This window comes from Macaca fascicularis, chromosome 1, assembly GCF_037993035.2.
Source record: "Macaca fascicularis isolate 582-1 chromosome 1, T2T-MFA8v1.1".
In the NCBI taxonomy this organism is placed as follows: domain Eukaryota; kingdom Metazoa; phylum Chordata; class Mammalia; order Primates; family Cercopithecidae; genus Macaca; species Macaca fascicularis.
In genome coordinates, this window is record NC_088375.1 from 139,801,646 (window position 1) to 139,811,678 (window position 10,033).

General features: G+C 47.7%; 1 long non-coding RNA gene across 1 annotated transcript in view; it reads left to right on the forward strand.

Moving 5' to 3' along the window:
• LOC102130691 (uncharacterized) overlaps positions 1 to 7,823 on the forward strand; it is a 217,814-nt gene extending 209,991 nt beyond the window's left edge. The window contains exon 4 of the long non-coding RNA XR_012417515.1: positions 7,096 to 7,823. This is a non-coding gene — a long non-coding RNA (uncharacterized lncRNA). The remainder of the gene's footprint in view (positions 1 to 7,095) is intronic.
• The last annotated feature ends 2,210 nt before the right edge of the window (positions 7,824 to 10,033 follow it).

Sequence of the window (10,033 nt, forward strand, 5' to 3'; positions counted from 1 at the left end):
TTCTATCTGTGACCCAGCCTCTTTGGCCTCATAGCCAGCAGGTGTGGACGAGGCTACATTCACAGTAGCGGCCCACCTGCAGCTACCTCTTACCCACCCACACAGGCCCTTCTCCAATGTGCACTCCAGCCCCAGCTGTCTCGGCGTCCCCAAAGCATTCCCTGCTGGCGGAGGAACCCCTGGGTGCTGCAGGAGCTGAGCTGGTGCTACTCTCTGATGTGCTGGAGCCTCTCGGGGTCTGCGGAGAGGCGTGAGGCCTGCTTCACTTGCCTCCTTGGGCGCTGTCAGATGGTCTCAAACTAGAGCTTCTTGTGCCCTGTCTTACAGGTGCTTTGGGTTTCGTGTATGTAACATTTAGCATTTACAACGTTCTAAACAGTTTACAAACACAAACTCCGATGACTTCAGAGCAGCCCTCTCAGGCACTTCGGGCATCACCAGTTAATGATGAGGAGGCTGAGGCACAGAAAGGTGAGGTAACCTGCCCACAGTCACACAGTTGGTGGGTGGCAGGACGAAGCTGAGATTTTTAAATAATATTTTATCATATATATATATATGTATATATATGTGTGTGTGTGTGTGTGTGTGTGTGTGTGTGTCTGTATTTTGCTGGCAGCCCTTTCTCTCCTGTGACCCAGATGAGGTCTTCAAGGGACCAGATGGAGAACAGATGCAACCACACAGAAGTCAGGATCACAACTTGCCTCCCACACCTGACGCTTCACTCTTGGCGAGGCCCACTATGCCTCGCTCTCCCTCTGGAGTGAGTTCTATCCCAGAGGCTCCTATACCCTTTGGAAATAAACTGCTCAGGCAGCCCAACCAGTTCACCCAAGAGGCCTGGAACCGCAGCAGTGTTGACAGCTGAGATGAGAGGTGGTCCCTGATCTGATACAGAGCCTGGGTTTAGCTTTGATTTCCCTCTTCTTAGGCAAGATCTTTAGAGAATGGCTTTTTGTGCCTGGCCATCTCCTCCTCTTTTCTCAACTCGAAAGGGCTACGTTCACCTGAAGAAGAAAAGCAAGAAGGCTTCCTGGGCTCAGGAGGCCAGCGCTGGAAAGAACTGCTCACCGTTTCTGAGCCGACGGGACCCACCTGGGCTCCTCACTGGTCAGAGAACTGTGGCTGAGCTGCAGAGTGATTGCTTTGACAAGAAGGGAAGCACTTACCTTTCCTTCCTCCCTCTGCTCTCTCCTCATTAACAATTAAATGGAGGGGGTTGCAAAGACAGGTCAGAGACTTCAATCTCCTCCTGGCCTGAGGATGAAGGGGGCTCGAACCCGAGTGTTGTCTTCACTGTGGCCAGTACCTAGGGGGCTGGGGTTGCTGCCAGCTCGATTGGAGGCCTGCTTCCAGCCCCAGGCTGTTGGTGAGGGGCCTGACAGATTTCACAAACAGGAGGATGGCTGACCAAGCACCAAACTATTTAGAGCAACACACACCCTCCCTTCCCGCCAGAGTTTGGGCTGGTTTCTCCCAATGCTAATGAGCAGCTCATAAGTGTTAATAGGCTCCTTGGCACCTAGGAGCCAGGCAGAGTAACTTCCAGTGTGAATTTGGGCCAAGGACCCTGATGCAGTCTCAGGATTTTCCAAGCCCCTGTTGAGTCCGGGGGCATGAGACACGCGGGGAGGCTGGGGCTGCTCCCAGGAAGCAGGCTCACCAGAGCCAGACAGGCTCCCAGACAGCTTCTAGGTCACAGAAACCTCCGCCTGCCAGACAGGCACGAACACGGAAACTCTCCCAGATCCTCGGAGTGTGGAGCAGGCTCCAGGCGGGCCAGGATCAGTGCCTGGTCTCAGAGAACACTTAGGTGGGGGTGAAAAGCAGGAACCGAGAGCTTCCCATCCAGCACCTGTCCCTGCTACCGCCTAAACCTGTGTCCATCAGTGCAGGAATTATACAGGCAATACTCTGAGCCTGTGCTGAGGCCATGTTGGACTGAGGAAACCTCACTGTGTGTGTGTGAAGTTAATTCAAACCTATTTCCCTGAGTGCTTACATATTTTCATAAGGAAAGTTCTGTCAGGAGAGCTGCCTGAAACAGCACCTCTGCCTGCCCTCCCACTTTCTCCTGCTGGTGTAGGGAGGAGAGGCTGACATCACTGGTCCAAGTTCCTCTGCCCCGGGTGGGGTATTCATGCTGCCATTCCCACGTGACCTGCTGTTTCCCCTCGTCCTCAGGAGGGCTGGTCTCTGAGGTGCAGGCAGCTCCGCCAGGCCTGGGAGCACGACGCCTCCTGCCAATGCCTTGCCGAGGTCCATTGGCCTTCACCCTTCCGCAGGCCTTAGCCTCTGTGACTCTCTGCCTCAGCGATTTCTCTGGATTTCTTTGTCCTCAGGAATGTGCTGGGGCCACAGGCAGGTCAGGCCAGGCTTTCTGGGGAGCGAAGGCTCTCTGCCAGTGGCGGAGGGAACTGCTAAGACACATCCCCCAGATTCCTCTCCTGCAGGTGGGACGGTGCCAGGAAAGTTCTACACCATCCTTCCCAGGTCCTAGGAGGACGAGCACAGTTGTCCACAAGGTAACATCCTGCTCATTCAACACCTGTGTATCTGTGTCCCTCCCTCATCAGCCCCCTTAAACCCCACAGTGGGTAGGAAATGTCAGAAAGCAAGAGAACATGCTAGAGATAAGGGAACTTCTTTAGGATTTCGTCAAGTCTACATCCCTGAGAAAAGTGGGCTCTGGTGAATCATTTATCAGTAGTGTGCTCTGATCATTGTCCTGGGCTAAATCGTCAACCCAAGGCTTGCCCACCCTTTGAGTCCACGCAGGACAGGAACTGGGCACATTTTTCCTTACTTTTGCAGGGCCTGGCAGGGCCTGGCGCCTCACAGCACTTGGTAGGCTCCGATAAATGCTCAACCATGCTGAGTTCACTCCACAGTAGCTCAGCTGGAAGGGGTTCTTCAAAGACCACTGAGATGAGAAAGAGTGACTTTGTTGAAGACCTCTGTCCATCCAAAGCTATCAAGGGTCAGTTGTTCAGGCATTGCTACCTCCCATTTGTCTCTAGCACTGGAGAAGTCTGCTTTAAGTTCCGGGTACGTGAGCCAACATAGGGCTCCTGGCTTAGGAGCTGTGTGTAGTATTCAGGCGGGAGAAGCCTGGAGCTGGGCCTGCCTTAAGGGCAGAAAGTCCAGTCCTGGACTGAAGGCCTCCCTGTCTCCAGAACCAGGACCAGGATATCTGGGGCTTCTTTCAATGCTGTTTCTACAAGGCTCACCTTAGACGTTAATCTCATGATGTAATAATATTTGACCATAGTATTTATTTATTGTATGTGGCAAGGAAGCAAGAGGATGTTGAAAATTCCTCGTTGGATCTGAATTTGGGAACAAGTTTGAGGAATCTATTTTACTTAATCCTACTGAAAAATTCCCTAATGAGTTAAAGAAAAACAAAGTAAAAGAAGAGAAAAAAGCAGCTGGCACTTGAAATGAAGATCAAATCATCAAGTCCTGTATGTCACCCACAGATCTGAAATCGCTGATTCCCAGAGACGCCCGGTTTCTCGGTGTCAGAACACACTGCCCGGGTTAGTAAGCACAGGCTGCGACCTGGGAGGAATTGATGAACCAAATGTGTCTGGGCTTTTCACTTCCTCAGCATGAGTCAGCCAAGAAAGCCCACCTCTTCTCCCCAGCAGCGTGCGGGGCCTCTGCAGATAAATGTGCAGGAGAGCAGACCTGGGTGTGGTGCTGCCTGGCACTGAACCAGCCCCCGGATTCTTTGGCTGCAGAGTGGCCTGGCTGACTCACACAGGTAGCACCCTTTTTCCTCTTGGAAAAGGAAGCACCAGGTGGAAAGGGAGGTTAAAGGAAGGAACACAATAACTTTTTTCCAGGCCCCTCTACCCGCATGTTAAAGGTTTTTGCAAAATGCCTTTAGTGGCTTTAAATGTCACAGATGACATATTCCAGGGTGGATCCAGCCTCCAATGGACTTGGCCCCTCTATTTTGATTCCTGCCTTTCCCCATCCTCAGCCCTGAGCCGCATAACATCTACATGGGGATAGCTGCAGGTGGAGCTCAGAACACAGCTCCTAGACAAGTACAGTGGGGTCTACGGCTTCATCATCAAAATGTAAAATTTAATTATATAAATGAATAAAGGCTAGATAGATGCATAAATATACATACACACATACATTTTATCTGGTGCCAGGACCAAGGCCTTATTACAGCTCAGAGCTCCACCTTCAGCATTTGAGGGCAGGCTGGGCTCCGAGCTTCTCTCCCCTCAATGCTGCCCCAGGTTCATAAGCAAGGACCCGCATGTGGGGGCTCCTGATCGCTGAACTGAAAGTCGACTCTCCAGTACAACAGGTAAACTTGTTTGAGAGCATGGGACATAATGACGTCTAAGCTATTGCTTCTTGGCAGCATTGGATGATCAGGTCCTCGCCAAGGCTTGGCAAGGCCTGTCCTAGGAAATGTTCCTGGGCTTGATTTCACCCTCACTGTTGAGAGAGTTTATTCCTTATAAGGTCCATCTCAATTCTTAGGGCACCACAAGACAACGTGTCTCCCCTCTCCTGTGCCATCAGTCAAAGAACATTTAGTCAACCTCAACTGGGAGCACAGCACTGCTGGGGCTGTTGGGCATTCAAAAGAGGCAAGATATTGGGAATCTACCAGGCGTCTGTACCCTTGTGGGGGAGCCAATCCATACACGGCAGCAACTGTTAAGTGGTGGCACCTGCTGGCTGTAGCACTTAATAGGTAGGTGTGCATGGAGTCAGACTGCCACATACACAGACCAGCCCGGCCACTCACAGTAGCTGTGATCTTGGGCAAAACACAAAACCTCCCTGAGCCTCTCAGTTTCTCACCCACTAGTAGCATCTCGCTAAGCATGTTAGGAGGAGTCAATGCGATAGCCTACGCAAAGTGCCTGGTATAGTGCCTGGCACACGGAAGGTATTCAATACCTGCCAGCTGTTGTTGTTTTTCTGCAAATGAAGTGTAAGCCCCTTGAGGACAGAGACGAGTGTTCATAGCTCTTTGTTACCTGCCACAGAACCTTTCACATAACATGTGCCCAAGGGTTTGCTGCTCTACTCTGAGGGAAGGGGCAACACGAGGGGAACATAGTTTTATTGTGTAGGGTAATTTCCTCCAGGAAAGAACAAAACAGTGAATCTGTGAAACTTGGTATGGATTTTTTAAAAAAATCTCTTTGTAAAATGAAAGTATTTTCAACTGCATGTATACCTATTTTTAAATAGTTAACCAAGATTTTGATACCTGTAGTTTATTCTAGAATATTTAGACAGGTATAACAGATAAAATCTGAAGTAAGTAAAATAAGCCAAATATAATCTAGAGAAATCTGCCACAAACATGTAGTTTGCTTGGATGAACATTACAATGGGTTTTTAAGGGAGTATGCAGAATGAAACTTTCAGAAAATAGACCTCCCTTGGTCCACATTGTGAATCACCGACAAGGCTTAACTCCAGGCAGACAAAATGGTCTCCACAGGCTGGTTCCGTGCCTGCCCTGCATGTGCACCTGGGGCTGTTGCAGAGTGGTTCTGGGTGGGGCATGACCGACAGGCTTGTGATGTGTGTCACTCCACCCCAGCCCAATGGCCAGACTGACCGCCACCATGGACAGCTCAGCCAGGAGAGGCCCTCTTCTGCTCTGACATTCCCTCACGCAAGCTTGCTGTTGTATCATGGAAAAGGGCAGGATGAAGGTTTAGGAAGTGACCTGCATTCATGTCCCAGCCCTGCCACTTTTAGCTATGTGAACTTGGTTGACTCATGCTCTCTGAGTCTCACTCAGAAAGACCCTATATGTGTAGATTTATAGATGGGGATGGTCCAGATGGTGTGAGTGGTCAGTTCCGGCTCTAAATCCTGGCATTTTCTGGGATGTGGATGAGTTCAGCAAGAGGCAGGCAGCCCAGCTGCTGGCAGCACGTGGCTAGTGGATGCCAGTGCCTGGAGCTCTCTCAGAGATCACATCCAGGTTCTACCTGTATACCAGCCCCAGGATGTACACACACCATAGTACCACCCCTATGTGTAGATGGCAAATATCCATTTGAAGTGTTACCAGAAAGGGATCCTGATTGAGACCCCAAGAGAGGGCACCTGGACCTTGTGCAAGAAAGAATTTGGGGCATGTCCACAAAGTGAAAGCAAGTTTATTAGAAAAGTAAAGGAATAAAGAATGGCTACTCCATAGGCAGAGCAGTGGCACGGGCTGCTCCGCAGAGTATACTTACGGTTATTTCCTGATTATATGCAACAAAGAGTGGATTATTCATGAGTTTTCCAGGAAAGAAGTGGGCAATTCTTGAAACTGAGGGTTCCTCTCCCTTTTAGATCAAATAGGGTAACTTCCTGATGTTGCCATGTCATTTGAAACTTCTTGGCACTGGTGGGAGCGTCTTTTAGCATGCTAATGAATTATAATCAGTGTATAATGAGCAGTGAAGATGAGCAGAGGTCACTTTCATCGCCCTCTTAGTTTTGGCAGGTTTTGGCCGGCTTCTTTACCACATCCTGCTTAATCAGCAAGGTCTTTGTGACCTGTATCTTGTGCCGACCTCCTATCTCATTCTGTGACTAAGAATGCCTAACCACCTGGGAATGCAGCCCAGTAGGTCTCAGCCTTATCTCACCCAGCCCCTATTCAAGATGGAGTCACTCTCATTTGAATGCCTTTGACAGAATCACATAATCAAATAACATTTGCTGAGGACCTTTTGCAGAACAAGGGGGACTGAGGGCTGTGCTGTGAGGGCTACAGAAGATGTGCACATCCAGACCCTTGCCCTCAGGAAAGTGTCCAAATGCCAGCTGTGTCTGCAACAGGCTATGAGGCCTTCAGCACACTACAGCCTCTCTAAGCCTATTTCCTCGTCTGTGAAGCAAGGATAATAAAACTTATCTTCCTCGTTATACAAATCAGAGGTAATATGCATAAAGCTTGTTGGATTGTTTTTAGGATTGGATTGTTGTTAAGAAATAGATATTATATGCTAAACTGCTAGCATAGTGCCTAGCAACTGGTAGGCATTAAATAAATGGTAATTACTATTGTTATTAATATGCTATTGTCATTATTTTTAGTGTGGATCAGTGTTAAAAGTGCTTCATGGAGAAATGGAGACCTGAAAGGGACTGTGAAGGAGGAGTGGGGCTCAGCAAACAGCAGACAAGTTTCAATCCAAGCACGCATTACCCCCCCAACACACGGCATACGTGCACCTCATCTCCTCCTGTGTCGCTAAGAAGCTACCCATATGTCTGTCATTAATTCTTCAGAATCCTTGGACACACCCTTCTGCAGGGCTTTCTAACAGGAAATACAAGTCTCAGATTTTTTTTTAAGTTAAAATTGAGTACAGCACTCATACCTTTCTTCAAGCATGAACTGTCAATCAACACTGCCTCATGAGCTACTGCTCTCCTCCTCTTTGAAAAGACAAATCCTTATTTCTTTGTGGTGATCCAGAAGGCAGTGGGAAGAATCACAGGTGCTTGGTTATCTTCAATTTAATCTCTACCCTTCAATGGGGCTGGTGCAAGCTAGGGCCATTTTACTGCACCCAGAGGAATTTAAGACATCTCTATTATCTCTAAAGAATCCAGATTAACATGCCTTCTTGGTGGGAAGGGAGACCTGCTATGAATTCTAGGATCTTAATTCAAATGCTTTCAAATTCTTACTTCTTGTTCAGTTAATTACATATATGTTACCACAGTCTTTAGCTTTTTTTTGTTTGTTTTCTATGCTCCTAATTTTCTCTGAAACTGTAGCATTATTTTAGGGGTTAATAAATTTGTAATTGGAAAAACTGTTTTTACTTCTTTAGCCTCACTTTTCCTCCCTTTCTGCTTCCCCTCTCTGACAAAACCTTTCTTTTCTCCAGTGTCCGTTCTTTCTGTAGGAAAACCACCATCATCATAATTACAATATGTTAAGTGACTACTATATGCCAGGAATTAGCTCCATTCTTCACTTGTTTTATTTTACATAATCCTTTCCAAAACCCCCTGTCATAAGTAATATTATTATTCCTACTTTATAGCTGAGACTCCTGAGGCTAAGAGAGGTGGAGTGATTTGTCCAGTGCAGTCGGTGGGTAGAGTTAGGACTTTAATCCAGAACACCAACGACTGTTCTCTTCTTCACCATTACACTACTTTTTTCAAATTTCTAGAGACCTTCATGAATTCTTTGCATGTTTTTTTTTTTTTTGGTAGTCTAAATATTTATATTCCCGAAGGCCAAGTAGCTGTTCTTAATAAACAATTGCGGCCGGGCGCAGTGGCTCACACCTGGAATCCCAGCACTTTGGGAGGCTGAGGTGGGCAGATCACGAGGTCAGGAGTTAACCTGGCTCACACAGTGAAACCCCGTCTCTACTAAAAAATGCAAAAATTAGCCGGGTGTGGTGGTGCGCACCTGTAGTCCCAGCTACTCGGGAGGCTAAGGCAGGAGAATTGCTGGAACCTGGGAGGCGGAGGTTGCAATGAGCCAAGATGGCACCACTGCACTCCAGTCTGGGCGACAGTGAGGCTCTGTCTCAAAAAAATATATATATATTAATTAATTAATTAATTAATTAATTTAAAAAATAAAAATAAACAATGACTTCCATGGAAGCAGTTACAAGCTGCCTTGAAGCAACTGCCCATAGTGGTTTTCTGACCTAGGTGAACTTGAAAATGGAATGATCAGCTCTTGGCTGCATGGTTTTGTTCTTTTCAGAAACAAGGGAAAGGACAATGTGACTTTGCAAATATCTAGGGGACTACAGCTTAATATTCTTAGCATAGCAGAACAGTGCTGGGAATCCCCGGGTCTTCTACTGAAATCCCCCTAAAAATTCCTCAAAATATTTTCCCTCCAAAAAAAAAAACCTCAGCTCTGAAAGTTTACATGTGTTGATTGCCCCAGACAACAGGAAGTGAAACGACTTAGTTGGAAGCAGACAGGGTCAGGGTGGAGGTGCTGCTGAGTGTGGGAAGTCTGGAGTGTGGAGAAGGCGCCCGGAGAGACTTCCTGGTGAGCTCTTCAGAGGAAGGAGCAAGTGCAAAGGCGGTTGCAGAAGCCGAGGGATCATCTTTTCTTCAACATGCACACCCAGAAGAAGAATTTCAGAAGCTGCATGTGCTCTAAAGAAGAGCTGCTCCTCTCTGGGTCTCTTGGGCTCCACACTGCTTCCTAAGTTTCTGAACCTCTGGAACTTTTCCTTCCCGGTGAATAACTCAACGCCTTAATTCTAATGCAGCAGGTTGAAAGCACTTGCATGTGATTTAATAGGAAAGTCTGGGGTGGATAGTGGTCATGAACAACAATATCCCAAAGTATTTGTTATTTCTGCCTGGCAATTATAAAGGATGAAAGTAGCATGGTCATGGCAGAAATAGATGGTGGCTTAATGGTGGGTTAAGTTAGTAGATCTTGGGTGTTGGCAGTTTCCTAAGCCTTTGAGGTTCCCAAAGCTAACATCTTCAGAACCAAAGGGGCAATCTTCTATCGGTTACCGACTAAGAAGAGGGGGCAGTATCTCTCAGAGGGTATTTGGTAATGTAGGGGTGTCCATGGTGTCATGGTTATCGCAATGACTGGGGAGTGTTGCAAACATCTAGTGAAGAGGGCAGGGATATTAAGTGTCCCGCAGTGATAGAACACTTCTGTGCTGTGAAGAACCACTCCATCTCAAACGTCAGCAGCACCCCTGGGCAGGTCCCTGCCCTCAAAGTGGTGCTTGATTCTGGACTAGGTCCGGAGCTCTGCACAGTCAATCTGAGCTTTATTTTCAGGAGACTTTGCTGAAAAAGGACTGATGACATCACCAGCATCATCCTCAACAAGTGTGTGTGACAGCCTGTGATGTGGAAGGCAGGGTGCTGCCTAACAAAAGGCCGCAAAATGCTTTGAGAATCAAATGAACTCTAACACAACTCCCAGTCTGTTACAATATCCAGGATGCTTGCACTTAACTTAGAAAGGTAATGTATCCCCTTGCCTCTTTCTTCTCTCTTATTCTGTGTGAAC